The 15,748-nt window shown below is 40.1% G+C and overlaps 1 pseudogene; it reads right to left on the bottom strand.

The window, feature by feature from the left end:
- Positions 1-2,058: 2,058 nt before the first annotated feature.
- LOC100349515 (proline-rich nuclear receptor coactivator 2-like) lies at positions 2,059-14,766 on the bottom strand (annotated as a pseudogene).
- Positions 14,767-15,748: the final 982 nt, after the last annotated feature.

Genomic DNA, 15,748 nt, shown 5'->3' on the forward strand with positions numbered 1-15,748 from the left:
TATGGCGCTGCAGGTTAAGATGCTGTCTGCAGTGCCAGCATCCCATATGGGCACTGGTTTGTGTCCTGACTGCTCCACTTCCATTCCAACTCCCTGTTAACGCACGTGGGAAAGCAGTGGAATACAACTAAGTGCTTGGGCACCTGCATACACATGGGAGACCCAGATGAAGCTCCCAGCTCTTGTCTTAAGCCTTGCTCAGGCCCAGCCATGGGGGGCCATCTGTGGAGTGAACCAGCAGATGGAAGATCTTTCTTTATCCCTCCCCTTCTTTCCGTAATTCTGCATTTCAAATACATTTTAAACAATTAAAACAACAGCAACAAAAATATTTCACTTTATAAAATTCCCCACTCTAAGCAAGCTTTGCAGGACTGTTGAAAGGCCAGATCACTGTCAGTGTTAGGGTCCGAAAATGCCCATCGCCCGAGGAACGACTCCAAGAGACTTTCTCTCATGCAACCAGCAAAGGGTTAAAGATTTATTGATCCAACATGTTGGGGCTCTCTGAACATACAAGAACAGAGGAGCCTCGAGGAACTACAGCATAGGGTTTATAAAGGCAAAAACTGCAAAATCGGGAGTGGGGAGAGAATACACAGTTGCTAAGCGGTTGCTAAAATCTTACAATCAGCAAATATGATCTTAAGACATAGACAAATCACATCTTCATTATTAGCCCAGGTAACCCAGGTGCAACCTTTCTACTTTTAAGCTTGAGCAATCATGCTAGGGGTTTTTTGTGCTCTGCCAAGGGTGATGTAGTGCACTGCTATTGTCCGACTATTTGGGATCGTAGTTTCAGACCAGAGTCTCACGGTGGGGGGGTGCTTTCCCCAGTATGGAGTCTCAAGTGCTCCAAAATGGAGCCCCTACTGTCAAGGTGCTACTTCACTCTGTCTTATTTTCACATGCACCAGGAAGGTTTAAACCTGTAAGCTTAAGCTTAACTTTTTACACCCGCGCATATACAATTTTAACTCTTCATCAGAATAGCTTGTGCAGTGCTGTAATACAAAAATATCCTTGAAAACTATTGAGTGACCATTATATATGGTTTCTATAAAAAATAGTTTTGGTGCATCTGTTGGCAGACACCCATCCAAATGTAGTTAAGAGGGCCATTGGGATGCTCTATGACTCATTTTAATGCTGGAGTGCTCTTCCCACATTTACCACTGTGTGAGTTACTAAAGTGCAATTTATTAAGGAAAATTCACAGTTTTCATTTGGTAGTGCATTAGACTGTTGACATAGTAATGGTTTTAGTGTTTTGAGGATGTAAGTTTTCAAAGGCTCAACTAGTTCTCCAACCTTGCATGCTTAGGCAATTGTTAATTTGATTTGCTAACTTTGAACAAGTCAGTCTACTGATCCATGAATGATAATCTTAGCTACTTTCCCCCAACAGACAATAGAAAAGTTATTTTCTTTGCCTTTCCTCAAATCTAAAGTTGGATGCAAATCTAAACTTGAATGGTTTCACTTCGTAGTTACTCAGTGGAGAGCACTTACTATAAAGTCTGATTATGTAGTCATTTTAAGTTGTACTGATACTACTACCATTACATCACAGTGCACACAGCAAAATGAATGAGATGATGTCTGATTTCACTAATTAGTTTTGCACAAACAGATTAAATTCCTTAGTCAAATTTGTTCCAGAACAGTTTTGTTTTTTTTTATTTTGACAGGCAGAGTGGACAGTGAGAGAGAGAGACAGAGAGAAAGGTCTTCCTTTGCCGTTGGTTCACCCTCCAATGGCCGCCGCGTCCGGTGCGCTGCGGCCAGCACACTGCGCTGATCCGATGACAGGAGCCAGGTACTTATCCTGGTTTCCCATGGGGTGCAGGGCCCAAGCACTTGGGCCATCCTCTACTGCACTCCCTGGCCATAGCAGAGAGCTGGCCTGGAAGAGGGGCAACTGGGACAGAATCCGGCGCCCTGACTGGGACTAGAACCCGGTGTGCCGGCGCCGCTAGGCGGAGGATTAACCTAGTGAGCTGTGGCGCCGGCCCCAGAACAGTTTAAATATTAGCATTTTATCTGATTTTATACCTATAATTTAAGTAAGGTTTTACATTGAAATGTCCTTATTTCTTTAACTGAAGGATTAATGGAAAGAGGAACCCAGTGGCTTGGTGGTTTGAGAAGAGCATCTGGGGATGGCAGCTCACTAAATTTCGCTGTAGCATAGTTCTTATTAGCTTGTGGCTTAAAAAGTAAGCCACAACTTGACAAGTTAGAGCTCCAGTTTTGGTTATTTTTAGAAACCTTGTTTTCCCCTCCATTGTGTCTGGCCTGCCATGCAGCTGCTGACGAGTTAAAACCATGATCTGTTTCTTTTTTATGAATCATCTTCATCTGGGAATTCTAATCCTTGGTCTTCTGTTAAATTTTCTGTTCATTCTTTTTTTTTAAAGATGTATTTATTTATTTGAAAGGCATGATTACAGAGAGACAGAGGCAAAGACAGAGAGAGAGAGAGAGAGAATAAAAGAGAGAGGGAGAGAGTCTTCCTTCTGCTGGTTCACTCCCCAGATGGCTGCAATCACCAGAGCTAAGCTGATCTGAAGCCAGGAGCCAGGAGCTTCTTCCCGGTCTCCCACACAGGTGCAGGGGCCCAAGGACTTGGGCCATCTTCTACTGCTTTCCCATGCCATAGCAGAGAGCTGGATTGGAATAGAAGCAGCCAGGACTTGAACTGGCGCCCATATGGGATGCCGGCAGGGCAGGCGGCGGCTTTCCCTGCTATGCCATAGTGCCGGCCTGCCCCTGTTGTTCAATCTTACAAACATTTCTAGATTGAGGAGCTGGAATGTTACATCTCTCAGCTTCTTTGTCTCCTTTCAGTCTGCTTCTCAGATTGCAAGCTTCTACCACCTGTCCTCTTCTTTGCTGCAAAGCCCAGGATAATAGGTGTCACTTTCCTTTGTCTCAATACAGTACTTTTCACCAGCCAATCTGCTGAGTTAAGGCAAGGAGCTGAGACCAACATCTGAGTCTCCTGAGCACACAAGTGTGAGAGAAATCCTAGTGATCCGAAGCTCAGAACTAGGGCTGCCTCTCAAATTATTGGACACCCTCCTTTTCCAGGGAGAGAGGAGGCATGGATCAAAATCCACACGCACTGATCAGCTAGCAGCTGACTGCCTTAGGGTCTCTGATCTTGGATGATGCAGTTGTTTGGTTCATATCTGCAGCTCCTCCAATAGATTCTTTTACCAGGCTTTTGTGCCTCCTTCTCTCTGCTGAAGACCACATCGACTTGCTCAATTCTAAAAGCAATCATTTGGCCCAAAGTGCTGCAAAGCATCTGAGGAACCAAAAAATACTCCCAGTCACAGAACACTCATCAGATATAATAAGTATTACCGAACCTGCAAACAAGCATATCTTGTAAGAGAAGCTAATGACTTGGAAGACAAAGATTTTGGAGGAAAAAGGGAAGACAGTTTATTTAGGATGAAAGCAAAAAGAAGGGTGGATGGCAAATGGCTCAGCATCCAACCTCTCTATCAGAAGGAAGCAGGCTGGGGTGGAAACTGGGAAACACACAGTTAGCTACACGGCCACAGTCATATTAGAGGTATGTAGATGGTGAGGTGTCCCACATATTCCATCACTCGCTGAGTCTCTATCTTGTGATCAGGTCTTCAGAACCCAAGCTTTAGGACAAGGCAAATAAAATCATCCAAGATCAGATAGGGAATTCCAGATTAGACTTACTCCCCTGGGCCTCAAAAAGGAGTATTATAAGCCTCTGTCACAGTAGAAACCAATTCCCCGTACGAAATTTTCAGTTCCTTTGAAGTTTCTTTTATTTCCCTTGACTTTTCATAAGATGTGTTTCAAAAGACAAATAAAAGTAATCTTGATGAATCTCATTCGTAATTTCTATTATGTATCTATAAGGTGACTTTATTATGGCTGGTCATATTTTAAAGTGGATTGTGTGGGAACTATTGTCAGAAAGTAATTTACAAATATGTTTTGCCATTCATCATAAAATTATCTTTCTATTAACCGTGCCAATATGTAATGTGCATTCACATGTGCTTTATCTCCTGAATCCATTTTTCTCTCTCAGTGGAGAAATGCTTCTAGGTACAGAATGTATTTCTCTGAAAATATCAGGTAAAATTTTACATAAACTTATTGGACGTGACTGTTTCAAACTTGTCCTTGTATGGGCAGGGATTTTGCCTCAGTTTAAGATGCGTGGGATATACACATCTCATGTCTGGATGCCTGGGTTTGAGACCTGACTTTGCTTCCCATTCCAGCTTCCTGCTAATGAGAATTCTGAGAGGCAGCAGGCCATGGCTCAAGTACTTGGTTCTCTGTCACACAGGTGGGAGACACAGAATGAATTCTTGACTTGGCCACGTCCTGGGTATTGAGAACATTTGTGCAGTAAAACAGTGAATAGTAGATATCTGTCCATCTGTCTCTATGTCTCTCTTGCTGTCTCTTTGTCTCTTAAATAAATACAATAAACTTTAAAAATCATTTAAAAATAAAAATAGAATGAAATTTGTCATTGCAGGTGCCTGAACACAAGGAAGAAGGAAAAATGAACATGAGCAGTCAGGTGAAGACAAGTGGACGCCATGGGATGGGTATGAAACAGCTTTCCCTGTGATCTGAAACAGTAACTTCCCATTTTTAGAGCATTTACTAAAGGGTTCTTTTTATAATCAAAGGCAATTTTTCAGACTACTTGAGGATTGTGTACACCAGAGACAGAACTGTGTTCCAGGGATACCCTGATGGATGTCTATTTATCTGTCATCAACTTTTAAAGTAATTTTCCTATAATTCTTAGTCATCCTCTTAACTCCTGAAATGCAAATCCTGCCACCTAGCTTTTAGCACATCGTTGGTGCTCAATAAATGTTTAACAGTTGGGCTACTTATGTTTAACAGATGCAACACTGACTCCAAGGACAGCTGCATGTTAATGGTGTGTGAAGTGATTTATATATAAGCTGCTAAAACTCATAACTAAAGTACTTAGCACTCTGGGCTTCTCTGGGACAAAAGGTGATAGATTAAGGCAAAATGGTATTATTATTTAATTCTGAAAGAGGTAAATTACCCCAGCAAATGCAATTTGATGCTACTGGCAAGCCGCTGTGGTCTGAAGCTTTGTCACCACCAGGAAATGTGGTCCAGTGGTTGGAACTGTGGTGAAGGAGGCGAGAGCCCTGGGTATTATTTCTGGTTAATTTACTGACTTCCTGAGTGACCTTGGGCAACTCACTTAACCTCCCCATGCCTCAGTCTCCCTCCCTAGGAGGTGAACAAGCCAATGCTTCTCAAAGTTCAGCTCTGAAAGAACATCTTAGATGTAAAACTGAAATGTTTTGCTTGGCAATAATATTTTTGCTGTATTGGGTGATTTGTTTTGCTCCCAGCTGCATTATTGGCTGTTAGGCAGTGCATGTTAACACGTCCTTAGCCCAAATATGCAAAGTTTTCAGGGCGGCCGTGGGCACAACAGTCTATTCCACATTAGACCTGGATCACTGGCAAAGGCTCTTTGTATGATTCCACATCTGTCCGTGCACCCTCTTACAACCTGGTCCTCACCATTTTTAGAGATTTTTGAAGAAAAGAAATAAACATTTTTCTGAATTCTTAGTGATGAAAACAGTCTGGGTTGTAAAACAGCTTTGTCAGTTAGAGAACAGGTTTATATGTCTGAAAAAAATTGCAAATAAAACCTCAAACTTCAGATTTCTGTTGATTTCTCAATTGGATAAGAGGGGTAGAGAACAATACAAGAGTCCAGATTCCTGTGCCTTTCCCGGTGAGTCTGTTGATTTGGGAGAGCAAGCATTTGTAACAGATGGCAATTCAGATCCTGGAGGAACCATGTCTTGAATTCTGACCACTTTGAAAATCCTGGAATGGCCCGATAGACTGCTGTTCCTGACAATGCCTAGGCAGACATAATACAAACTTCACACCTTTGGTTAGGAGTAAGCTTTCAGGAAATTAGTAGACATACAGTATAAGGTTTAATGAGAAAAATAATACAAGAAGATCAGTACATGTAATACCAGAAGAGTGTTCTTGATTAATAGACTAAAATGTCCAGTGATTCCTTCTTGATGAGTTCTCATTACTTATCAAAATATATTTTGGAGTATGGATAATATTACTGACTCTGATCTTAATTTTTATCCTTAGAAAGAAAGACAGTGTTTAGTATGTACTTCAATAGATCAGTGATTCATGTATAGGAAAGTGAAGTGATCTTGAAGGGAATAAAAATATATGGACAATAAAATATACTTGACTACTTTATGGAGCTTATGACTACTGGGCTTTACCTTTTTTAATCAATTGATTACTTTTCTTTTTTAATAAAATGTTATTTTTAAATAAGAAATAAGTTATTGAAAGGCAGCAGCATAGGGTCGGGGTGGGGGGTGGAGAGAGAGAGAGAATATCTTGTATCTGTTGGTTTACTTCCCAAATGCTTTCAACAGCCAGGGCTGACCAGCCTGAAAGTAGAAGGTAGGAACTCAGTCTGGACTCCCTCATGGGCAGAAGGGACCTAAGTTCTTGCGCTATCACCTGCCACCTTCCAGGGTGTGCATTAACAGGAGGTTGCAATTAGAGCCAGAACTCAAACCCAGACACTCTGTTATGGGATTTGGGCCATTCCAAACAGTGTCTTAACCACTGCACCAAACCACCCATCCCTATACATTTTTCTTTACTGATGGTATTTGTAAACTATAGTATGCTGTATTATTATTTTGTAATTCTAAAAAACTTATTTCCAAGTTTTGCTTGTATATTCTGAGAATGAGTATTAGAGTTTGTAAGATTCTCATATGCGTGGATCGGAAGGCAAGTAAATAATTAGCCATTTATTTTCAACTTTAACCAAGAAATTAATGATTCTTATTTTGCAATTAAATATAATTACTAACCATAAAAGCCAATTTCAGGATTAAGATTCCTACAGAAAAAAATCAATTTGATAGCACGAGTCTAAAACTCTGATTACAGCACAATAGCATCAAAGCTTTCCCCCCAATACCATCATGTAATCATTATTTCTTTTTTAAAAAAAGATTTATTTATTTATCTGAAAGTCAGAGTTACACAGAGAGAGGAGAGGCAGAGAGAAAGAGAAAGGTCTTCCTTCCACTGGTTCACTCCCCAAATGGCCGCAATGGCCAGAGCTGTGCCAATACGAAGCCAGGAGCCAGGAGCTTCTCCTGGGTCTCCCACTTCAGGGCAGGAGACCAAGGACTTGGGTCATCTACTACTGCTTTCCCAGGCTGTAGCAGAGAGTTGGACTGGAAGTGGAGCAGCCGGGACTAGAACTGATGCCCATATGGGATGCCAGCACTGCAGGCATCTTTTTTCTATAAAAGAATTTTTGTTTGAGGGTTTTTAGAAAAAGTTACTTTAAGATTATGGCAGAAGTGGTAGTCATTGTGGTGAAATGGTGTAAGCCATCACTTGGAATGCCTGCATTCCATATTGGAGTGCAGATTTGGGTCCCGATTGTTCCATTACTGATCCAGCTTCTTGCTAATGTGCCTGGGAAGGCAGCAGATGATGGACTAGGTACTTGGGTCTCTGTCATCCATGTGGGGTACTTGGATAGAGTTCCTGGGTCCTGTCTTTAGTCTGGTTCTGCTCTGGCTGTTAGCTGTTGTGGGCATTTGGAGAGTGAACCAGCAAATGGAAAGTCTCTCTCTCTCTCTCTCTAAGCATGTGTGTGTGTGTGTGTGTGTGTCTGTCTGTCTCATTTTGCCTTTAAATGTAAATCAATAAATCTTAAAAAAATTTGGAAAAACAGTCAATATATATTAATTACCAACAAATCCTCATCTGAAAATATATACTTAATATGTATACCTAATAATGACAGTAAAAACTAAAAACTTAGCACAAATAAAAAGTGAGGCAAAGAAGGAGTTGTGAGTTATTGTTAAGAAATTTCAATGTTATTTTCATTAAATTAATTATATAGATATTTTGAGGGATACATTAGACTTCCAGTTAATGTTGATGAAGGTGGGTGTTAATACATGAAATAAATCTGGAAAAGAATACCTGAAAAGCACTAAATTTTATAAGACTAAGATGTTACGTCAGACATATATAGTTTCTCTCAAATATTTATGACTCATTAAAATCAGATAGAAACCAAATAATTCTATTTGATCGACTTCTCTGACTGAAAACAGTAACAGTGCCTGACTCCCATATTTTAACAACAACCCAATAGAGTACATGTTACTAACCCCAAAGAAAGGTTAGGTAACTTGTCCAAGATCACACAGCTAGGACGTGGTAGACTGCGGAGACAGTGCAGCCTGTCTCCATGTCGCACTTTTATTCAGAACCATGTACCTCTCTGTTTGCTCTGTGAGGGCTGCAGGAGTTATAAGTCTGGGGTATCAAGGCACTAGCTGGACACAGACATGTTGCACTGTTGTCCATATTAGGAAAACTAACTTTGGGGTAGACTGACTCACCTATTTTTCCCTTACACACTACATACATGGACCCAGTGCAGAGACACATATACTTTCAGCTTTTAAGGTAACTCTCTAGTGTAATCATACTATCTCAGAATTATAAAGATTACAAATAATTTTTACAGCTTCACATTTATGTCAAGAACCCTGAGTATCTGAGCTAGGACCCTACTTATAGCAGTCATGGAGTGCTGGCAGAAGACATGAAATTCCTGGGGTAGAGACAAAGAACTTGATGGTTCATGGCACAAGAAGCAGCACAAGCTTCCTATTTGCGTTGAATCGTCTCTCCCCACAAATCCCAAGAAGGTCACCAGGAGATAGTGCCAGGTGACTGCTGTGATGCAGTCTGTTTGTGTCGCCGCTGAAAAATTCCAATCTTTAAGGGAGTTGCAAGCAAGCCTTGTAAACCTTTGCCCAGAGGGAGACTTCAACTGCTTCCTTACTTTCATTATATTGGTCAGCAAACACATCTGCCTCCTGCCTGGGAAGTGACACTACTTCTGCCTTCAGAGATGCTTGTCATTCTTAAAAAGAATATTTTGAAGACATTTTTGAAAAAAAAAAAAAAAACTATCAGTAACTCTGCTCACAAGACATAACTACACATGTAAGAGGCCCATGAAGAACTGTCTTTCAATAGTATTTTATTTCCTATAACCATGATAACTCCGTTGACACCTACACAGATACTATGAGATTAATATGGTAGATCTGACATATTTTCCTTTTTACACATTTTGCTCCTTATAAAATAATCTGTTGGTAGATAAGAACAAGAGAATTTTAGAGCTTAAAATTAATTATTAATTGAGTTGATGACATAAATGTTTGAGAAAAATCATAAATTAAGAAGTTGATGATCAAAAAGATTAATTCTTTTTTTTTAACTTTTATTTAATGAATATAAATTTCCAAAGTACGGCTTATGGATTACAATGGCTTCCCCCCCATAACATCTCTCCCACCCGCATCCCTCCCCTTTCCCACTCCCTCTCCCCTTCCATTCACATGAGGATTCATTTTCGATTCTCTTTATATACAGAAGATCAGTTTAACATACATTAAGTAAAGATTTCAACAGTTAGCTCCCACACAGAAACATAAAGTGAAAAATAATAGATGATTTTTTAAATGATGATGAAATCAGATCAGACCTATTGTCATGTTTAATCCCAGCGAGAGTCAAGTTGGGAATTAATAATTTCTTCTTCTTTTTTTTTTTTTTTTTTTTACAGAAGATCAGTTTAGTATACATTAAGTAAAGATTTCAACAGTTTGCACCCCCATAGAAACACAAAGCGAAATATACTGTTTGAATACTCATTATAGCATTAAGTCTCAATGTACAGCACATTAAGGACAGAGATCCTACATGAGGAGTAAGTGCACAGTGACTCCTGTTGTTGACTTTACAAATTGACACTCCTGTTTATGGCATCAGTAATCTCCCTATGCACCAGTCATGAGTTTCCAAGGCTATGGAAGCCTTTTGAGTTCACCGACTCTTATCTTGTTTAGACAAGGTCATATTCAAAGTGGAGGTTCTCTCCTCCCTTCAGAGAAAGGTACCTCCCTCTTTGAAGACCTGTTCTTTCCACTGGGATCTCACTCACAGAGATCTTTCATTTAGGGTTTTGTGTTTTCTTTTTTTTTTTTTTTTTTTTGCCAGGGTGTCTTGGCTTTCCATACCTGAAATACTCTCATGGGCTTTTCAGCCAGATTGGAATGCCTTTAGGGCTGATTCTGAGGCCAGAGTGCTGTTTAGGACATCCGCCATTCTATGAGTCTGCTGAGTATCTCACTTCCCATGTTGGATCACTCTCCCCTTTATTTATTCTATCGGTTAGTATTAGCAGGTACTAGACTTGTTTATGTGCTCCCTTTGACTCTTAGTCCTTTCATTATGATCAATTGTGAACTGAAATTGATCACTTGGACTGGTGAGATGGCATTGGTACATGCCACCTTGATGGGATTGAATTGGAGTCCCCTGGTATGTTTCTAACTCTACCATTTGGGGCAAGTCAGCTTGAGCATGTCCCAAATTGTACATCTCTTCACTCTCTTATTCCCACTCTTATGTTTAACAGGGATCACATTTCAGTTAAATTTCAACACTTAAGAATAACTGTGTATTAATTACAGAATTAAACCAGTCATATTAAGTAGAACAGACAAAAAAACTACTAAGAGGGATAATGTATTAAGTTGTTCATTAACAGTCAGGGCTATGCTGATCAAGCCACCGTTTCCCATAGTGTCCATTTCACTTCAACAGGTTTCCTTTTTGGTGTTCAGTCAGTTGTCACCGATCAGGGAGAACATATGGTATTTGTCCCTTTGGGACTGGCTTATTTCACTCAGCATGATGTGTTCCAGATTCCTCCATTTTGTTGCAAATGCCTGGATTTCGTTGTTTCTTACTGCGGTATAGTATTCTAAAGAGTACATATCCCATAATTTCTTTATCCAGTCTACCGTTGATGGGCATTTAGGTTGGTTCCAGGTCTTAGCTATTGTGAATTGTGCTGCAATAAACATTAGGGTGCAGACCGCTTTTTTGTTTGCCAATTTAAATTCCTTTGGGTAAATTCCAAGGAGTGAGATGGCTGGGTCGAAAGGTAGGGTTATCTTCAGGTTTCTGAGGAATCTCCAGACTGACTTCCATAGTGGCTTGACCAGTTTGAATTCCCACCAACAGTGGGTTAGTGTCCCTTTTTCCCCACATCCTCGCCAGCATCTGTTGTTGATAGATTTCTGCATGTGAGCCATTCTAACCGGGGTGAGGTGAAACCTCATTGTGGTTTTGATTTGCATTTCCCTGATTGCTAATGACCTTGAACATTTTTTCATGTACCTGTTGGCCATTTGGATTTCCTCTTTTGAAAAATGTCTATTGAGGTCCTTGGCCCATCTCTTAAGTGGGTTGTTGGTTTTGTTTTTGTGGAGTTTCTTGATCTCTTTGTAGATTCTGGTTATTAACCCTTTATCTGTTGCATAGTTTGCAAATATTAATGTAATTGTTCTCTATGACTATTTTATATTTTTGTTTTAGTAGCTACTCATTCAGAGGTAAAGTAAATAAGTGTAAGGGTATGGGTTGGCAGTCACTGGCAATAGCGGGAGGAATAGAAATAAACATAATATACTTCGTAATATGTATTATAATTTAATAGAAAAAGATGATCTGAGTTTATGCACTTTTTGGAAATGCATTTACTATGTTAAGCAATGTAAATTTGTATCAGAATGCTGTTATATGCATAATGTATTATATCCGTCCATGTTTTCTAAGGTATGGTAATTCTGGGTATGCTTAATTTGGGGCAAAACTTCCTTTAATAGTTGGAAGAATTTACATCCGAATGAATATGGTTTACTACAGGAATTTTAAAGCAATTTGCTTGCTATCCCTAGGCTCCTTTATTTTGACAAGGTATGCTAGGTTTCAACACACTTTGTTGAATAAAATTCAGACACAGAAAGTTGGTTATTTGTCTAGTGTTGGTGAGCAGAGAAGAGATAACACGGTGTAGTTACGTAGGAGTGTGTGAAGACTGGAGGTGGAGAGGCACATGTTTCTATCACGGGTCCCATAAGAAATGATGAAAAGAAGCAAGGAAGCAGATCTTTGGCAGCTTGAAGTAAATTAGAACAAACAGCCAAAGGGCAGCAAACAGTGTTGATCATTTACTTAGAAATGCTTTTTGGATCTGTGACTACTTCAACACCAAATGAGATTATTGTTTCTCATTTTAAGGAGTCTTTTCATTATTATTGATGGCCCACACAAGGTGAAAAATGGCCACAATTGTACAACATCCAAGATATATTTTCAGTAAATTCTGGAAGATTTTGCCCCATCCATCAATCGAATAGGTGTCCTAAATACACAAGATCGTTTAACCCACAGCCGCTCTGTAGCAGCAGACAGCTATTCTTGCTCAGTGGGGTGTTTAAACCTTGTCCTTCAGCAAAGTGAAATGAGGGAATGTTTTCATCAACAGTCAAAATCTGGAAAGCAAAATTTGATCTGTCAAATGGTCAAGCGTGGTAAAGGTAAAAAAACCAAGCTAAGATTTTGTTCTGTGCACTTTGGTTTCCCTCCAAGTGGAAGGAGGCTTTCAGAGGCAGGATTCCTTTTATGCATGTTTTAGAATTCTTCATTCATCTACACATAAACGAGAGCTAGTAACACTAAGATCCTGTTAACAAATTTATACGGGTTTCTAATCAATGTATAGTTATTAGTTTAGAGTATATTTTAATGATTAGATCTTCAATCTTTGCTTCCCACCACCCCTGGCTCAGAGACATGTGTCATCAAACAAATGGGAATTCAGCGTGAAAGATCAATGTGGACTTAATTTAACTGAATGCTTAAGCTATTACCTTTATTATTAATTATTATCTTTCATGTGCTTATTCATACTAAGGTTTGTGATGACAGTCATGGTGGCAAAAATGGTAAAAATAACACTTTTTACCACTTCAGGTTAGTACGAATAGACACTTGTCAACTAAAATTTTGGCTAAGTATTGTCTTTACCTGTGAGTGAATTTTGGCTGAATATTATCTTTGCCTGTGGGTGAGGCAGTGATGTCACTTGATGGCCACTTGAGCTGGAATTTTAGGGAAGAAACAAAAACAAAAACCCTTTTTGAAACTCATATAGATCATTATGTTCTAAATATGGCTCAAGACCTAGTTAGGTGAAAATAATTCTTGGTCGTTTGTCCTAAATTTAATTGGGGAAATCGTTTTATTTTTTCTAAATTTGTCAAAAATGGGAAGGAGAAACCAGTGTTTGAAGACAGGATGAGGTCTGCTGAAGTCTCCCATGGTACGATTTTCACTATCTGTCCTTCCCCAGTTTACCAAAAAAGCTGGAAATCTTTGACTAAGGCACAACACGTTTGTCATCACCACAGGCTGGCTCCCATGCAGAGACGGATTTATGATTTTCTCCGAGCTGCCATGCGGCCACTAGATGGCAGTGTCAGCCCACCAGACCCCACCCCCTCCCCACAATCTGGAGCCCATTTCCTGTACCTTGCCAGTCTTCGCAGGTTTCAGCTTGTCACTTTTTCTTTGTTTTCTATTTTTACTTTTATTCAGATGCCAGGAAAACTAGCTGGTTGAGGAAGTCATGCGGTGCTCCACACGTTTGTCGCAGGGGGTGCTGTGACTGAAAAGCCTAACTGATTTTCTGGGCTGGATATTCCACTTGGCTTGGAAGCCTTGCCTGGTCGGTGGTGACTCAGAGTGGATCGTGTTTTCTTGGTCCTGGACTCAAGTCCACCTTTCTTGCATGCGGGACTCTGGGCTGCAGTCAGTACACAAGCGGACACACAGCTCACATGAGACCAACCGATATTACAGTTGGAATTCTCGTGGCTGTGATGTGTTCTGACATGAATTTTATTTTTCAGAAAAAAGGAAAACCCCGTTTTGAATCCGAATGCTATCTACATTAGAGGTGTCAGAAATTGTGAGTTTGTAGGATGAGAACTCCTTGATTTTTTAAAGTTGACAAATGAAAAAACATGAGACTCCTAAAATCACCCTGGATAATGAGATACCCGGGCACAGGCACTGCTGTCGATGTTGGCTGATAGCCTTTTGTCAAAATCCGTATTTTGGTCCTTTCTAGACTATCTGAATATTGTACAGGAGATTATAACACAGTATACTTGCACGACTTCAAACATTTTGATTGATATATCTTATTTATATGAGAGGCAGAGAGACAAAAGGAGGGAGAGCAACAGACAGAGAGGGTGTCCATCTGCTGGCTCATTTCCCATACACCCTTAATGGCCAGGGATAGGCCGGCCAGGCTTAAAACCAACAGCTGGTAGTTCAACTTAGGTCTCCAACATGGGCGGCAGGGGCCCAAGATCCATCACCTGCTGCCTCTCAGGGTTTGCATTAGTTGGCTGCTGGAATCCAGAAGGAGCTGGGACTCTGCTAGGCCAAAAGGCCAGCTCCACAGCATTTTAGTTTTCATCACTGTCAATCTAAAACAGCAATATTTCTCCTCATCTTTCTTCTGATTTTGCACAAACCCTCTCTACTGGAAATCAGATATATGTGCATCTCCTGAATTATCTTTTGGGCCTGGAAAGAATAAACTCCATCAACATAGTCTACTTGAAGCAGAACAGACTTCATCTTTGCCACGATTGGCAAATGGCTGCTCCCCAAGGATTGCGAATGAGGACGAGCACCATGGCACGTGCTCATGGTGTTGGCCTCAGCAGCTGGACCAGAGTGAAGCCCGGAGCCGAGCCTAGTTGGACCATCTTCTGCTGCCTTCCCACTCACATTATCAGGAAGCTGGGTCAGAAGGAGAGTAGCCAGGACTTGCACCAGCATGCTGATGTGGGATGTGGGTTTCCTAAAGCAGTAACCTCACTACTACACCACAATGCCTGCCCTGTAAATCATTTAATTTATCCTTCACTACTAAGTCACAAACAAATGATTTTCATTATAGGAGACTGTTATTCCATCCATCAAGAGATGGCTAAATAAACAAATACACGTCATATTTCAATAACATTTTATATTAATTGATGCATCTTGGGAATGTTCCTTCATTAGTGCATTCATAATTCATTTGTTCACTCATACATATTTTATTCATTTATTTGACAAGTGTTCATCTGGAGAAACAAAACAAAACAAAACGATCAAATTGAATTTTGTCCTAGCTATCATGGGCTTATTGGAGTTTTGGTGGCTTGTGTGAATGAAAGTTACATAAGGACTTAGGGATTTTTAAATCACAGGCAGGGGCATGCATTTGGCCTAGCAATCGGGGTGCTCCGTGGGAGGTAGCAGGTGATGGCTCCAGTAATTGAGTCCGTACCACTCACACAGGAAACCTGAATTGAGTTCTGGCTCACAGCTTCAGCCTCCAAGCTCTTGTAGGCATTTGGTTAGTGAATCTATGGGTGGGAGCTCTGTCTGTCTGCCAAATAAATAAATAAATAAATAAATAAATAAATATATCCAGAGGCAGTGTAACATAGGGAGAACATGGAAGTTAACACTTAATATGTGTCTTCTATTAAATCCATACATTATCTCAATTCTAACTTTTCACTCTGATGAATTATCTTATGTCATAAATGCATAGGTATAAGCACATTTTAAGCAATTATTTACAATGTTTGCTTGCTAGGAAAATGTCAACACATCTCATAATTATAAACCGCATACG

The sequence above is a fragment of the Oryctolagus cuniculus genome, chromosome 4 (assembly GCF_051225735.1).
Source record: "Oryctolagus cuniculus isolate XC-2025 breed Fujian yellow rabbit chromosome 4, ASM5122573v1, whole genome shotgun sequence".
Taxonomy (NCBI): domain Eukaryota; kingdom Metazoa; phylum Chordata; class Mammalia; order Lagomorpha; family Leporidae; genus Oryctolagus; species Oryctolagus cuniculus.